Genomic DNA, 15,231 nt, shown 5'->3' on the forward strand with positions numbered 1-15,231 from the left:
ATGGCTGTAAAGACCTGAGATCGGGCAGGAAGCAACCTGCCCCAAGATGCCTGGCCCTGCTCTCCCTCCTGTATCTAATGGGTGAGGAGGTGTGGTATCTTACTGACTGAGTCCCGTACTGACAGGGTAGAATGCAGCCCAGCAGGAAAGGGTTAACCCCAGACCTAGTGGTCAGTACCTTTGTCTGCCCTCCCCAATGTCCCAGTGTCTGCCCCAGTGCCAGCCTCCAGCAAGGAGACCCTTGCAGATAGAGAGGCTGCAGGTGACTCCAAAACGCTTCCATGCCCTCAGACACACCTGGGATTGCCTCCATGATAAAAGCCAGGGACATTGTTTAGCCTGGCTCTCCTGGGGCAAACACCCTTGGCAAGGACTTCAAGTACATAGAAATGGACAGGGGATGTTTCTAAAAAATGGCTTTCAAAAAACAAGCAACAAGCAACAACAACAACAAAACAAAAAACAAAAAAACAACAACAACAAAAACCTCTGCTTCCTGCAGAGGACACACAAACAGCTTCAAAGAGCTGAAAATCCTGCATACTTGCAACCTGAAGGACCTGCAGCTGAGCAAGCACAGATGGGCGTTCCCCGTCAGACCTGTGCATGCACAAGACACACATCTGCAGCAATTGTAAACCTTGTGTACACACACACACACACACACACACACAGAGAGAGAGAGAGAGAGAGAGAGAGAGAATGTAAAATTTTCAAAAATAATTTTTTTCTATGTACAAATATTATGTGAGATATTTTTTGTTTGTTTGCATGGTTGGCTGGCATGTGTTGCCATCCAGGTTGTGAGGGCTTTTCCTCTTCTGTGCTCTCTTGTGCTCTCTTGTTCTCTCTCTCTCTCTCTCTCTCTCTCTCTCTCTCTCTCTCTCTCTCTCTCTCTCGGAGCTCACTGATTCAGCTGGCCACTGAAACCCTCCTGCCTTCATCTCCCTAGGGCTGGGATTACAGTCGTTTGCTGCCATGCCTGGCTTTGCTGTGGGTGCCAGGGATAGAACTGGCGACCTCAGCCTTGCATAGTAAATACTTTACTGACTGAACCACCTCCCCAGTCCCTGATTGACTTTTTAAGACAGGGTCTCATTATTTATTCCTTGCTGTCCTTAAACTTGAGGCAGTTCTTCTGACTTCCAAGTTCTGGATTACAGGCCGGAACTGCCAGGTTCAGCTATTGGTGGTTTTTTTTTTTTTTTTTTTTTTTTTTTTTTTGAGGAGTGGGTGGGTGTTACACTGAGTAAGGTGTCTAATACCTGTAATCTCAGTAGGTCGAAGTGGGTTAGATTACAAGTTCATGGTCAACTTCCCTTGCCTAGTGAATTCAAGATCAGTCTGAACTACATATGTTGGGGTGAGAGACTTCGTCATTTGGTCTTGATGTCCTGCTCTTAGAATCTTAGCATGAAAGAAACTGAGGCAGGAGAATTACTAGTTTGATAACAACCTCAAACAAAAGCAAAACACAAACCTTGAAGCTATATACTCTTATTTTGCCACAAGCTTCTTGCCTTGGTATCTAGCTATCTTGTGCCTGGTAGTAAGACAGCTATTTTATTCCTGAGACTCCAGGAAGGATTTCCAAGTCCCATGTCCATTTCTGGGAGTGCTGTGGTCCTCTGCCTGTTCCAGGATTTCAGCAGCATCCCTTCCTAAGGTGGAGTGCAGCACATGGAGGGGACATTCTTCAGTGGGAAGGATTCTGTCCCACATCCCCACCCCACCCCACCCCAGAAGCATTCAGGGGCCCAGAACCCCACAATGATAAGTATTCCATCCAACCTTTGATATTTCCCCATTGTGAACAGGAATGTAAACATAGCTTAAAGAAAGTGTAAATAGTGCTTAAGCCAAACTTTATCCTCAGTGGAAGGATTGGCTTCCTGTTTCCTGTTTTCCCAGGTGAGATAAAATGGGGGAGGGAGAAGAGGGAGTGATTTCTGGCCAACAATGGGCAAACACTGTTAAGGGGGGAGGGGAGACCTTCTTGCAAGGCTTGCTTGCCACTTAAGGCTGTGGTAGGGTAGGAGGTTTAGAATGAGCAGGGGTAATGAAGGGGCCATCAGTTTCTTCTGTAGGTAGGCTGAGGTAGGTAGGGGCAGTAAAGCTGAAGTTTCTTGTCAATCCAGTTCAGAACCCACTCTCAAATGAATTCCCTTTGTTCCCTCTCTGGAAGCTTCCCTGGCCTCCTCGTAGCACACCGCACCTTGATCACATCCTCTCCTAGAAGGCTCCAGTCCCTAAAAGGTCCTCCTCAATTACAGTGTCATCACTGCTGTCCCTTCCATCCTACCTGCCTCTGTAGGTGCCCCCGACTTTCCAATAGTATAGCTTCCCACAGATAGCTAGAATTCAGCTTGTGCTAAAGGAGTCATGGGTCCGTCCCTTCTCTATTCCCAACTTCTCCTGTAGGAGGACTAAGGGATGCTGCCATTCATGCAGAACTCAGGAGCCATCTTTGTGGCGCCAACTTCCACATCCAAAGCCCCTGTATTCTTCATCTCTCCTGTCCACTCCTTCTTCCCACTGTAGCTCCCAGCGCACAGCTATGTCTTGTCTTGCCTCCAACTCCGTACGGGGCAATTATGTCATTCTGGGTTGAGCCCTTCAGAGTCTTTTAATTGCCCCAGGATGAAATCCAAATACCTTAAGTCGTTTTGAATCTGGTTCCCTCTCGCCTTTGGTCGTCACGAAGCTCCCTGCCTTAACCCCTACTCTGTAGCCTGCCTTACAAAAATGACCCCACTCAGACAGAGGCTGTTCCCTACTTGGAACAACTATCCCTTTCTGTGCCTAGCTAATGACTGATTCCAAGTCTGGGTCCAGTGCAGGGGGTCTCTCCCACGACAAAGCCTTCTTGTATGCTTCTGTGATGCTATGCATTGAACTGGAAACCCTTTGTCCTCTGGATTGGGTTTCTATTCCAGGCTCCACTAAGTTCTGAACGTGCAGGAACCCAGCCTGGGTTTCGAGCATTGCTAACCCAAACAGGAAACAGAAAAGTGAGGAAACCTGACAGATCTGAGCACTCAGGAAGTACAGACAGAAAGATCAGAAGTTCAAGGTCAGCCTGGGCTACCTAAGACACTGTCTTTAGAAATAAAGGGCTGGATACCCACAGCTAAGTTGGTAGAATGGTTGCTTAGCATGTGTGTATAGGAAGCCTTGGGTTCCATATTAATTTGGTATGGTGGCTCACACCTGTAATCCTAGCACTGGGGAGGTAGAGGCAGGAGGATCAGGAGCTCAAGGTCATCCTTGGCTACATCAGGAGTTTGAGGCCAGCCTGGGCTATAAGAGACCCTGATTTTAAAAATTATTAATAAGCCAAGTAGAGTGTTGCACACCTTTGATTCCAGCACTCTGAAGACAGAAGCAGGAGGATCTCTGAGTTTTAGGCCAGCCTGGTCTATAGAGGGGGTTTCAGGACAGCCATAGGTACATAGTGAAACCTTGTCTTGAAACAAACAAAAAGTTAATAATAAAATATGTTTGGATCTGTCTAACCTCAATACAGTGGCACTTACATACATACAATAAATGTTTAAAAATGCAAAAAAAAATTTTTTTTATTGTTGTTGTTTTTAAGAGGCTATTAGGATGGCTCAGTGGTTAAGGGCACTTGTTGCTTTTGCAGAGGACCAACATTCAGTTTTCCGCACCCACAAGGTGGCTTACAACCCTCAGTAACTCCAGCCAGAGGATCTGACTCCCTTTTCTGGCCTCTGTGGGCACCAGGCACACGTGTGATGTATATACATACATGCAGGTAAAACACACAGACACACACACACACACACACACACAAAACAAACCAAAAAATCTAAAAACATTGTTTACATAAAAAACGAAAGTTTTTTTTTATTAACGAAAATAAGATTATGTTATTAGATGAATGAAAATGAGAAAGTGTCTGATGAACATTTTTGTGGCTGTTGCACAGAATTGATCTAATCAGAGGCAGGCAGCCCAGGCCTTCCTCAACCACCCGGCACCCTTTGGTTGAACGACCGCCCTAGCGCGCTGCTGAGCTCTGCTATAGAGAATCGAGAGTGACCAGAAAGTGAAAGTTATATGGAGGTGAGCGAACTAGTCAAGGTCTAAGGTAGGAGGGCCGGCCGGGCGTAAGTTCACCCAGCCCCGTCTAGAGCTGCCCTCGGGTGGCTCACTTAGCACTGGGACAAACGGGGGCGAAGGGGCGGGGATGAGAGGCTGGCAGAAAAGAGAGGGAGAGACTTCTGTAATTAGTCATCCTCCCCACCCCCACCCCGAGGGTGAGAATTTTCTGAGGAGGTGAGCTGAGCAGATTTGCAGAAAGGCAAACGAGCTAACCAAGGCCGCGTTGGGTTTTCAGTGGTGGTAATAGGGCTTTCTAGTGTTTTGTTTTGTTTTGGGTTTGTTTTCTATCCCTCCCCACAGCCATTCAAGGTTGGGCCTAACCGTGTAAAAAAAAAAAAAAAGAGGAGAAAGCAACAAGGTTTTCCTGAGGCCCCTCCTGCCCTCTACCTGGTCTCCTGAGACCATGACTGAGGACAGGGTGGTGCGTGTGCCTGCTTCCTGGAAGGCTTGACTCAAGAGCTCTAATTTAGTCGAGGAAGTCCTTAGGAAACACGAAAATCTCCGAGATAAGACCCCAGGTAAAATATTTAAGCCATGGAGTTAAACATGCCTGGGATGGAGTCATGTTCAGAGGTTCAAGACCCGAATCAGCTACGGAAAGCATTTGAGGCTAACCTGGGCTACAAGAGAGTATAAATAAATAAGATGATAAAAAGTGTTTTTCCCTTAGAAAGATTTAAAAAAAAAAATCTTTCCTGCTAATGGGGGAAGCAGACAGAAGTTAAAGGGGAAGGAAACGGTCACATGCTTCTGACAGACACCCCTAGGGACGCTGGAGCTCAGAATTATGACAAAGTGCCCCTCTGCATCAAAGACACATTTTGGCCTTCAATCTTTTTCCACAACAGTAATTTTTTTTTTAACTTTTAAAAACCATGATTCAAAGGACTCAGCACTCAGGAGGCAGAGAGGCAGGTGGATTCCTGAGTTAGAGGCCAGCCTGGTCTACAGGGTAAGTTCCAGGACATCCAAGGCTATACAGAGAAACCCTGCCTCGAAAACCCAACCAACCAACCAACAAACAAAAAACTCCTCCCTCACTCCTCAAGAAACAAACCATGATTCAGAGTTAAGTGTGTTTGCCCACACCTTTAATTAATTCCAGCAATTGAGTGGTCGAGGCAGGCAAAAATCTGTGAGTTTGAGGCTAGCCTGGGCTATGTAGTGACTGTCTCAAAGCAATCTCAAAAAACATGACTAACACTAAAACATACAACACATTTCAATCTATTAAAGGTTAGATGTTTGGATGAGGTTAACTATACATCTATGTACAAAGATGCAAATCTTCAAAACAACAGACTCCTTTGGATCTATGTGACTACCGTTAGGTTTTTCTGTGTTTTGTTTTGCCTTGTTGGGAATGGAACTCAGAGCCCTGTGGATGTAAGGAGACCATGCTACCGCTTGGCAATACTCCAGGCCTTGGTGCTTTAAGACTGAGTCCAATTATGTAGCCCAGTCTGGCCTCAACCCCTGATAAGACACATCAGTGTGGGGGTTACCAGTGTGTGACACTCCACTTGGCTATATATTTTATTATTTTATTTTTGAGCTGGTAATTAAACCCCAGAGCCTCGCTTTCACTAAACAAACAAACACTTCATGACTGATCAATATTCCAGCCCTTATTTCTCTTTTAAATAAAAAAAAAATTTTGAGTGACGACTGGAGAAATGGCTCCAAAGTTAAAAGCATTTGCTGCTTTACCGAGGACTGAGGTTCAATTCCCAGCACCCACACTGGGCCTCTCATAACCTCTGAAACTCCAGTTCTAAAGAATCCCAGGGCCTCTTTGAGCAGCTTCGAGCACAGATAAGCAGGCTCTCTCCTCCCACCTCCACCTCTCTGACACACACACACATTAAAATTTTAAGAAATTCTGAGTAATGCCGGGTGGTGGTGGCGCACGCCTTTAATCCCAGCACTTGGGAGGCAGAGGCAGGTGGATTTCTGAGTTTGAGGCCAGCCTGGTCTACCAAGTGAGTTCCAGGACAGCCAGGGCTACACAGAGAAACCCTGTCTTGAAAAACCAAAAAAAAAAAAAAAAGAAAAGAAATTCTGAGTGACCCACTCAGTCAGTCCCATGACTCATGGATGAGTCTTACTTTACAAGTGGACCGCCACACATTGCTATCTATGGCTCGGCCACTGTTTCCCTACTGAGTTCAGCCCCTTTACTTTGCTCTACAGCAGACACGGGACCCATAGTCTTCCATCTGCTTCAGGTCCGGACACCTGTTCCCATCAGGTACCCCACCCCACCCCCCACTACAGAGTGAGCTAAAGAAACAGCTCCAGAAGGCTCTGGGCTTTGTGGCTGCTCACATCTGACGGACTCATAGGGTTTAGCGACAGAATATCCAGCTGAAGCAACTCAATACAGAATTGGTATACAGAATCGTACCACTGGGTGAGGTGCCCATGCTTTTAATCTAGCACTTGGGAGGCAGACATAGGCAGAGCTCTGTGAATTTGAGGCCAGTCTGGTCTAAATAGCAAGTTCTAGGCCAGCAAGAGCTACATAGCGAGGCCCTGTCTCACACAAACAACTTCCCTCTTAAAAAAACAAACCAAGCAAGCAAATAAAACAACAACAACAAAGAGGAATCAGTAAGTGAACTGTTAGTCCCGGAATAGATGATTCCAGACTTAGTAAATGCTCACGTGACCCTCTGTTTATTTCCCGGTTGGCAGTGATAACCCTTGTCATTCTTTTTTTTTTTCTTTAGTGGCAGTGTGACCAGAATCTGTGACGGGGGGCCTTCTGGGTAGCAGGAGAAAGGAAGGGTGGGGCTGAGGTTTTCAGTTGGCTGGGTGACTGAGTCACTCCCTGAGTGGCTGGCCCCTTTCACCCATGTAAGGACAGGCTGTAGCCACCCACTAGCTGCCCAGCTGTGTCTGGACAGAAATGGGCATGTCTGTTCTGCAGCAGCCCCACCCATGCTGGGATAACCCTGTGAGTCAGGGAGCCCAGAGACCTACACTGGCTTCTTTTCCTTAGTCTCAGGGCTCAAAGCAAAACTGACCTCTGGGGCCACCTGGGGCTCTGCTGGGAACAGAGTACCCAGCATGCCGACTAGCCCTGTATAGGATTCTGGGAGCAGGAAGGGGTGAAAGGCCATGAAGCAAACTCTTTGATGCCCTCTGTTCACTTTGTGCTCCTTCTTGCTCTCATTCCTAAGGACCAGGACTTAAGCTGGTTCTGACATGGGTCTGTTGTCTGTCAACTTCCCCAGCGAGAGTTGGGAGTTGAGGGATGGTGGGAGGGTTGCTCCTGGTGTCTAAGACAAGGGTAACACCTGAGAGTACAGGCTGGGCAGGAGCCAAGCACACTGTGTGCGCTCAGCAAGACCCTGAGTCCAAGGCTTCCTTCATTTTGGAGATATGGAAACCCTGGCTCCAAGCGGCGAGATAACTTGTCTGAGACCACGTAGCTCCTCAGCAGTAGACCCACAAGCTGGGTCTCTTGGGTTTCAAGCGGTCACTAACCTCCTTTGCCTGGATCTCTGGTTTCCTTCCTAATTTGTTGTAACCCAGAAGTCATCATGGGTAGCCTCGGTCAGAGTGTTGCCTGGGCTCCCCGGCCTTTTGCCTATGACCTGCTCATTTCCCTGGCTGCCACAGACAGCTCGCTAAATCAACTCACCTCTCTTCTCTCTTTAATAGCTGCCGCAGTTGCAAGCAGCTCCCATCCTGCCCTGAACGCAGGCTACCCCTTCCTACCTACAGCAGTCATGAAAAGGCTCTCTGCTCACTCCTTCTATGCTTGGGTGCTGTTCTTTATGGCCTGGCTGTCACCCTGACACATTTCATAAAGTTTAGTGTACCCAGAAATTTAAGAAATTAGAGGCACCAGACTTGCCTTACCACAAGCCCTATTGAAGGTGGCCTGTCTAAAGTCACCGCTGGTAAGTGTAGGGTTAGGACTTAACCCCAGGTCTGCTTGCTCCCAGAACCTGGATGTTTAGCCCCTGAGGGCCTGTGTTTAGTGTTCTGAAGGCAGAGGGAGCTAGAAAAGCAGGCTAGAGGCAACAGAGAAGGAAGATATGTGCTACTGATGGCCTCAAGTGTCACTTGTGAGTCAAGGTGAAGTCTGAGGTGAGTTGTTAAAGAAGCATGAAGACTCACCAAGTCACACGGGTGACACAGATTCATGCATCAAGCAGAGGTTGACACACGTGTACAAACACTAACACCACACACACACATTAACGGACACAAATAGATGGGGCTGTACATAAAGTACACAAAAGACAGACACGGAAGTACACACCTGTCTGTGACTGACACCAGATTACAGCCAGACCCAGACAGACACCCTGGGACACACACATCCTGGAGGGAAAGGAAGGAAGCTCCACGCCGCCTCATTTCCTGCCCTGTCCTCCAAAGCAGAGGGAAAAAGCCTTCCCCAGAAGTGCTGAGTCAGCAGCGGGTGACAAATGAGCCTTGGGCGGCTGGGCGCGAGCACTTAACATGCGGAGCGCGTGCAAGCCAGCGCCAGTCCCGACCAGCTTGGGCGGGGGTGGGGGGGTGGGGGGGGGAGGCTCAGCGGCCCCTTGCCCGCCGAGAGGAGGCCCGAGGGAGGAAGTGACTGGCTTTGACTTTACAAAGTCGTGGACTTTGCAGCCCAAGGTCACTCAGCCGGCGTCACCAGCCTTTTTCCTGCTGGGAGGTGGAATGGGCTCTGGGTAGAGCCGGGCTGTAGCCTAAGGGAAGAGCTAGAACAGGTAGGTGAGGGAGGAGAACCGGAAGTCATCCTCTCCAGTGTGGGGCAGCTGTCAAAGGAGGACCCTAATTAGGTGTTTGGGAGTAGGAATGACCTGGAGGGCTTCCCATCCAAGTATGGGGAGGGCCTGGGATCGTTCCTGAAGCCTGCCACCCTGGAAACTAGGACTAAAGCACGTGGCAGCATGCCTGGCCTGGCTCATCTTCCTCCTTGCCCTCTCGTTTATTCTTCCTGGAACAGCCCGCAGCCAGCAAGGCCTTTGCAAAACATCCATCGTGTCATTTCCTCTACTCCTGCGCTTGGAACACATTCAGCCGCTCAGAGTGGGTAGCTGCATCAAGACCTGAAAGGAAAGCTTGCAGAGTGCTAGGAAGCAGGACATTACATATGAAGTAGGTCTGTCTCAGCACTAATCCCTACCTACTTCTGCTTGGTCCCCCCCCCCCCCCTGCTCTTTAGCCATGGCTTCCTGCTGGTATCTTTCTGTTCCTGCCCACTTCCTTCCTCTGGCCATCTACCTAAGGAGGTCCTGTTCTGTTTGCAAGCCATTGTCTATGAGGCTGCTTTTGTTTGGGTTTTTGATTGTTGAGTCTGGTCTTCAACTTCTGACCTTCCTGCCTCTCCAATGTGTTAAGTGACCTACCATACCAGAAACACTGTTTTGTTTCCTTGAATTACTCTCCATCTCGTGCACTGGTGTGAGACCCCTTGGAACTGGAGTTGGTAGACAATTGTGAGCTGCCATGTGGGTGCTGGGAATTGAACCCAGGTCCATTTGGAAGAGCAGACAGTGCTCTTAACCATTGAGCCATCTCTCCAGCTCATTGAGTACTGGTCTTAAACTTGAACAAGTTGTCTTGAAACTCCAGATCCTATGGTCTGAGTTCTGGGCTTAAAGGTGTATGCCTCAGCCCACTCTCTGAGTTTTTATTTTTACTTTATTTGGTGCTCTTTTGTAGTTCTGTCTCCCTCAATAATAAAAGCTCTTTTTTTTTTTTGGTTTTTTCGAGACAAGGTTTCTCTGTGTAGTCCTGGCTGTCCTGGAACTCACTCTGTAGACCAGGCTGGCCTCGAACTCAGAAATCCGCCTGCCTCTGCCTCCCAAGTGCTGGGATTAAAGGCATGCACCACCACCACCCGGCCTTATAAAAGCTCTTGATGTTGAAGACTTTGGCTATTTTGGTTGACTATAATGTGTCTCTATCACTGGGGCATGGTCTGGGACAAAGTATATACTAGCCACTTTAAATATGTTTATACAGGAGAAGAATAGCCTGAAAGAGAACACAGAGGCAAAGAGATGGCCTGTGTGTGCGTGTAGGACTGGTTGTGGCATGGGCATAGCTTTGGGGTACCAACTGCACCAGGAAAACACATCTAGACATTCTGAGAGTACGCCGAGGTGTTATCTACAAAGAGCACAAAAGCCAGGTGTGGTTAACTTGGAAGGCTGAGAGAGGAAGATTGCCATTCATTTGAGGCTAGCCTGGGCTACCAAGTAAAACTCTGTCTCAAACAAAAGGGGAAAAAAAGACAAAGCAACCCCCTGGAAGGGTTATTGATGCCCTTCATGGTCACCTTCTTCTTTGTCCATCCCTCCCCAGCACTCACTGGGCCTTTGTAGGGAATCCAGCCTAGGTCTTGGTGACACTGAGACTGTGGCTGCACTTCTGTGTCTGCTATGCTTCCACGCCAAGCTTGTGGGCATGCCTCAGTGTCCCTCTTGGGGCCCAGGGTCTGAGCATGAGAGCTCTGCTATTCAGAAGTGGAACTCCTGGGGAATCTGGCAAGACAGAAAGCATAAAGTATTTCCATCTTGGCTCTCTGGCTGCCTTGGACTTTGTGCCCAGAGGTTTTTGTTCTTAATTCCTGTCTCCTTTTGTGCTGCTCCAGGAAGATAATTACCGGGATTGTGCTTTGAAACTCATCCCTGGCTGGGGCCATAGGAAGGTGCTATCCTTTGTGCCTGTGCTGAAATTCACTTTCTCCCCAAACCTAGGTGGCTCCCAGGAAACAGTTCTTCTGACACTCAGTCTTACCTCTTTTCTGCAAATTGAGGCTACAGTCCCAGGTGGGGCAGATCCTGCTTCAGAGAGGAACAGTGAAGGAGGCCCCGGGGGAGGAAGCTGCCCCAACCCCCACCCCGGGGGGGGGGGGGACATAGAGCCTGCAGGGGAAGCAGCCACTCAACCCTAACCCTGGCCTCCAGCTACATCCCCAGCTTCCTAGATTTGCTCTGTCTGGTGCTCCTTCCTCCACAGCCCTGAGCAGAGCAGGCAGACTGGATAATGAGAGGATGGCTAGCCTAAGGCCACTGTTCACAAGCTTCTGTCCTGAGTCAGCTTCTCCCTGTGGGTACCTGGCAGCTAGGGGTATACCCTCATGAGTCCCAATGCCACCACCACCAAAACATACCTCTGGGGAGTATGGCAGGTTCATGGGGGTGGGTGTGGGGTGGGTGGAGAAGTGAAAAGAAGGAGAAGGGTGGTGGTGGCACCAACCATCCCCTGGCACTCCCCACAGCCAGGCCTGCAGCCAGGGGTTGAATCAAGCTGATAAGAGTGCGGTGGTGGCAATGTTGGTGGCAGCGGTGGCGGTGATGACAACTGTGATGGTAGGCTCAGAGTCACAAGGCTGAAGATAATAGGCAGGCTTTCACTCAGCCTTTGTTGTTGATAGTTTTTTTTTTTTTCAGTTTTGAGACAGGGTCCTAAGTTGGCCCCCAACTCATGTCAGTTGTCCTGCCTCAACCTCCTGAGTCCTAAAATTTAGGTATGAGCCACCATAATTAGTGCCATTCATCTTTTAGTGAACAACGCTATTATTATTATTATATCATCCCCATTACTAGGTTTTGTGTGTTTGTTTTTAGACAGGATCTCATTATCTAGCCCTATATGCCCTACGACTCACCCTGCAGACCAGGCTTGTCCTTGAATTCAGAGATCAGCCTGCCTCTGCCTCTGCCTCCCCCAGTGCTTGGGATTACTTTTTAGCATCACTGTAAAGTAGGATCTGATGCAGAAGTCAATACATAGTTTCAACGATTTTCAAATGGGGGCAAGAAGGGCTGGAGAGATGATGGATCGATGGTAAAGCATGTATACTGGTCTTAGAGAAGACCCAAGGTGAAATTGTGGCATTAGGCAGCTCACTACTGCCTGTAACTAACTCTAGCTCCAAGGTATCCCATGCTTCTGGCTCCTGTGGACTCAAACATGCATGCATACATACCTACACAGAGATGAATACACACATATATAATTAAAAATAAGAAATCTTTTTTCCTTATGTTGGGGCTTGAGAGATGGCTCAGCAGTTAAGATCATGTACTCTCTTACAGAGAACTTGGGTTCAGTTCTCAGCACCCACATGACGGCTCACAGGTGCCTGTAACCACACACCTCTGGGGATCCAATATCCTCTTCTGGCCTCTTCTGCAAGGGCTCCTGCAGGCGTGTTGTACATACAAATTCATGCAGGCAAATGCAGGCAAATACATGTACACATAAAATAAATAGATACAGCCATTCACTGTGGCACACGCCTTTAATCCCAGCACTTGAGAGGCAGAGGCAGGTACATCTCTGTGAGTTTGAGGACAGTCTGGTCTACAAAGAGAGTTCCAGCCAAGGATACATAGAGTAATCCTATCTCAAAACAAAGGAACCAACCCAAACAAACAAAAACTAGAAAGAAATGATTTTAAAATCCTTGTTCTCCTGGAGCTTCCATTCTAGGAAAGAAAAGACAGTCAGAACCCAAAATATATTCTGTACTATATCAGGTAGTGATAGGCCCAGTGGAGAAAATAAACCAGGAAGGAAGCTTAGAGCAAGGATGGCTGACAGCGTTGACCCGGAGGGCTTCTCACACAATCATTGATCAGGACTGACCGCATAGCTGAGCAGGTCAAGATGCTTTCTGCTTACCTGCCAAACGAAATTGGATCCCTGGGGTCCATATGTTGTCTTGTGACCCCCATACATTGACATTGGTTTATACACATGCATGTGAATAAATTAATACATTTGATTGTAAAACATTTTTTTCTTTAAAGAGCATTGGTCTGCTCCAAGAGCTACAGGTGGCTGACTGGCATCTCCATGAAGGATGACAAGGCCAGGGCCACAGGAGCTGCACAGGCTAGGAAGACTGAGAAGAGATGGAGACACTGGAATCTGAGCTCAGATTCTGCCTGAGGTTTGTAACCACCACAGCATGCTATTGGAGAGAGAGAGGGGTGGGGGAGAGGAAAAAGGATAAAAGAGGGCGGATGGCGAGCTTTGCCATGGTGGCCATCTGGTTTCCAAGCTGAAAATCAGGACACGCTCTGAAAGGATTTTCCTGTTGCTAGAATTGAGAGCTGCCGTGTGGGAGAGGCGGTTTGGACGTTTGCCTGAAGGGTGGTATTTCTGAGACATTCCAGTGGCTTGTGGGGCCCATGAGACAGTCCAAGGGTAGGGCATTGCCATGGCAACCATGGCTTGGTCACTGGGCCAGGATCCTGGTGCAGGGCCACATGGCCAGGACACTTCATTGGTTGTGAACCTAAGACATCACGGGTCACAAAGATAAGCCTGATCCACTAAGCAACCCACACTGGATGGACGTGGAAAGGAAGAAGGCTGGGTGTGGCCCACATCAGCCCATGTTCTGAGCCAATCAAGACTGGTCTGGCCGACTCTAGGAAGTGCTCCAGGACAGGTCTAAGGCAACATGAGGAGAAAGTCAAGCTATATCATAATCTGATATACACTTGAGTCTTCCCTCTGTAGCATAATGTTCCCCTGCCCTCCTAAGTCATGCAAAGACCACCTGATTGCTGGTTCATCTTTGTGACAGGTGGGGATAGTGACTCTCTCCTTGGGTAATGCCTGGAGTTCGGGCAGAAACTATTTGGCTTGTGCATGGCAGCTCCATAAGAGTAAGGCTGTTTGCTGTTTCCCTCTACCCAGTAGGAGGCTAAGGGCATGCCAGAGTGGCGGGCTAGGCAGAATGGGAAAAATTAGAGGGCTTGGGAAACACATGACCCACTCACCCAGGGCAGTTGCAGGTTCCCAGCCAAGCCCTGCTTGTGGGTCGGGGCTTTGTCAGCAACAAAAGAACAATACTCTTACCAAAAGGCTAGGCACTATGAAAGTACAAGCCCTCCCTGTCCTCCAGTTGCCAACACTGTGCATCCAAATGTCCTGCTCCTCCAAGTCTTCATACTGCTCTGTGTTCATGACAGCTGTCAGGTGCCTCCAGGACTTCAAACTTCCTGCTTGGTAAGACTTTCCTGGTAAATTTAGCACTTCCCTGAGGTTCATTTAAAAAACAAACAAACAAACAAACAAAACAAAAACAAAAAAACCCAAAAACATTGCTTTTTTTTTTTTTTAACAACATTGCTTTTCAAGAAGGGACGGAGGGGCTGGGAAGGATGGTATATATTTTTACTTAGCATGCTAGAAGCCCTTGGGTTCAGCATGGCCAAACCCAGCGTGGTGACTCTAATCCCAGCATTCAGAACCTAGAAGCAGAGAGGTCAGAAATTCAGAGTTAGCCTTAGCTACATACCAAATTTGAGGCTAGCCAGGGAAACACAAAACCCTGTCAAATATAAGAAAAACAAAACAAAACAAACAACACATGACAACAAAAACCTTTTCAAAGCAGGAAAGAGCCAGAAGACATCTGTCTCCTCCACTCTCCAACTTCCATCGACTGAGTTTTCTCCCTCAGGCCTTGGCCATGGCAGAGCGGAGGAGAGCTGGAATCCAGCCCAGCTTTTTACCAATAATTCATCACGTGACCTTACACTTCCTCTTGGAGCCTCCTTGCCTTCATTTGTAAATCGAGGGGGTTCAGACTAGACTGTTTTTCAGGCCTAATCCTGACCTCTAAACGACTGTATTCATTGATCTTTTCTGCTGGTTCATTCATACACAGCATTTCCACTTCCTGACATAGTATATTTTTTAAAAATGTTTGTTTACTGTCTGTCTTACTCCACTTCGGTTCCTTGCTCCCTGAGGGCAGGAGATTTTGCTTGTTTTAGTCACTGCCAGATTCCTGCCATCTGCAAAAAGAAAAAGAAAAAAAAAAAGAGGTGTGAGTTTGTGTCTGTGTTCTGGAAGGAAGCTGAGGTTGAACATTTAGAATCCAGAAGGGGACGTCACTGAAAGTGTCCTTCTTAGTTGTAGTCCAGGTAAGAGCTCAGCTCTCAGCAGAGAGTATCTGGGGCGGAGCTTGCGGGTCAGACCCCGCTTCCCAGAAGGGTTGCTTGGCGAGAAAGCAGCCACGCCCACCTAGCCCAGCTGGAAAGCAAGCTAGGACTCCATACTCCCACTCAGACCTCCTTTTCCTTCAGCCCCTGCTTTCCGCTA

At 48.1% G+C, this 15,231-nt stretch overlaps 1 long non-coding RNA gene across 2 annotated transcripts; it reads left to right on the forward strand.

Moving 5' to 3' along the window:
• Positions 1–12,528: 12,528 nt before the first annotated feature.
• On the forward strand, positions 12,529–15,013 carry LOC114624826. Of its 2 annotated transcripts, none has more exons than XR_003711973.1 (3): positions 12,529–13,063; positions 13,987–14,130; positions 14,522–15,013. It is a non-coding gene; the product is annotated as an uncharacterized LOC114624826 (long non-coding RNA). The 2 variants fall into 2 exon arrangements; XR_003711974.1 differs by having other exon boundaries at positions 14,027–14,130.
• Positions 15,014–15,231: the final 218 nt, after the last annotated feature.

The sequence above is a fragment of the Grammomys surdaster genome, unplaced genomic scaffold (assembly GCF_004785775.1).
Source record: "Grammomys surdaster isolate TR1022 unplaced genomic scaffold, NIH_TR_1.0 210, whole genome shotgun sequence".
NCBI classification, from domain to species: Eukaryota; Metazoa; Chordata; class Mammalia; order Rodentia; family Muridae; genus Grammomys; species Grammomys surdaster.